Consider the following 2500-nt stretch of genomic DNA (forward strand, 5'->3'; position numbering starts at 1 on the left):
TATATATATACACACACACAAATATATTATGTATATATATACAAATATCTTGTATAATCTATATCCATATCTGTATGTTTTCGGCCAGTTATATCGAAACCAAGGGTTTCCATCTCCTGCTTCTTTATCTTCAGGTATATCAATCATACTATTCCCGTAGCTTAAGTATACTTTCAAACAAGAGAACTCTACTGTAAGACAGTGGAAGACCATAGTACAGAAGCTATGGCACTACATGAGATCAGGAAAAAAGAGCAGCTTACCGTAGCTGAAGGTTTTATTGAGGTAATTATTTCTTTGAATAAACTAAATTAGCATTAGTGAATAATAGGACTCTATTTAACAAGTATATTCCATATAAAATTAAGAAACATATTTAATGTTGTTTAATTTATACTACTATACATAATAATAACATCTACCATTGTTACTACTACTACTACTACTACTACGACTACCACTACTACTACTACTACCACTGCTGCTGCTACTACTACTACTACTACCACATCTACTACTACTACTACTACTATTGATAATAATAATAATAATAATAATAATAATAATATAATAATAATAATAATAATAATAATAAGGCAATAGTTTGATTGATACTCCTGAAGGTGAAGAAGCAGGAGATGGAAACCCCTGGTTACGATATAACTGGCCGAAAATGAAGTAACCCTAGAATATATATATATATATATATATATATATATATATATATATATATATATATATATATATATATATATATATATATATATAATATATATATATATATATATATATATATATATATATATATATATATATATATATATATATATATATATATATATATATTCCAGAATGTGACATGAAATAGCAAAACCAGATTAATGGGATATAGATTTTCTTTTCAGAATGTGACATGAAATAGCAAAACCAGATTAATGGAAGTTAGGAGTGTTGGCGAAAGTGGTAAAATCGGAGACCTGTCCTTAAAATATATATTTTGTTTATTGTAAAGAGACTAGAGAGAAGGACTGATGAAAATCTGAAGGATAAACAAACTGGAATTAGCAAAGGTAGAAGTCTTACTGACCACATTTTTATTTTGAGGCCTTTATAAGAATGCGTTCAATATATAATTCCCCTTTTTCATACTTTAATGGACTATGTAAAATCCTTTGATATCATAAACTTACCAATTTGGCGGAGAGTCCTATATTTTTATGGAATTTCTCTGATATATTTAAATTAGATTAAGTCTGTTCATGAGCATAGATAGTGCAACGTTAAATTTAGTGGAGTTTAACAAATGAATTTCCAGTGGACAGTGGAGTACTCTAAGGGAATGTGTTGTCGCCTATGTTGTTTATCCACCGCAAGGATTTTGAAATGCGTATATCAGTTAGCAGATTGTGGAGAACGATTGGACTATATTGGTAATAAGAAATTAAGTGACCTAAAATATGCTGATGATGTTATCCTTATTGATAACACCACATGATTAGCAATTCTTGCTTACCGAGAGGCATAAAATATCACAGGAGGTTGGGCTCAAGATGAATAGAAGAAAGACAGAAATATGAGAAAGTTATATACAATGAAGATAAAATAACATAGGAATGACAAATGATTAATGGCTAGATTAAGGAAAATTTGGAAGTCAAATCGCCGTAAATTACATATAAAAATCACGTTATATATCAGGATAGTCGGAATATTGTTACTATATGGACATTCACCAACTTATCTAGTAGATTTGAGAATAGAGCCCTCAGAAGAATATTGGAGTTGAATGTTAGAACAGGATTAGAATTGAAAACTATAACAATTATATAAAGTACCACGTAGTTCATGTGATTAGGTATATTTTGGAGGGACGGTAGATTGTGAAAGAAGATAGAGAACCTAGAGATTCCATTAGAAGAGGAGATTAATATAGTGCCGTTTTTAAACATATGACATTGGATAATCATCCAATAGATTTTAGGAATATGGACAAATTGATATCAATTCTCTATGTAACTAGACAAAAACTTATTGAAGTTGTTTTGATTCCAAATTCTAAGATTTTACATGGTCATCAAAGTGATTTTGAATTAGATCTGTTTTTAAATAATATTGTCATAAACAATATAGCTATTGTTAAGGAATTGTGAAATGATATAAACGAACCACCGTGAAATGCTGTTAATTTTCTCTAAGAACGGGTACAGAACTTCATACAAAACTTACTGTACCTATTCTAAAAACAATTTTAAACATTTGTTTTCTGAGGAGGAAAGCTCAATAAATTTAATTTTTCATACATTGTGTAATATTTTGTGTATGTGTATATGCATTTACATACACTTAATACATTAGATACTACCCTAATCTTACAGAAACACTTGAAATCGATGATATATTGATAATCCCTTCAAACAAATTATTGGTGGGTACTTCTAAGGTATTTTCTCCTTGGAATAAGTAAATAAAGATACAAATAATGGAACGGACGATGACAAAT

The sequence above is a fragment of the Palaemon carinicauda genome, chromosome 14 (assembly GCF_036898095.1).
Source record: "Palaemon carinicauda isolate YSFRI2023 chromosome 14, ASM3689809v2, whole genome shotgun sequence".
Taxonomy (NCBI): domain Eukaryota; kingdom Metazoa; phylum Arthropoda; class Malacostraca; order Decapoda; family Palaemonidae; genus Palaemon; species Palaemon carinicauda.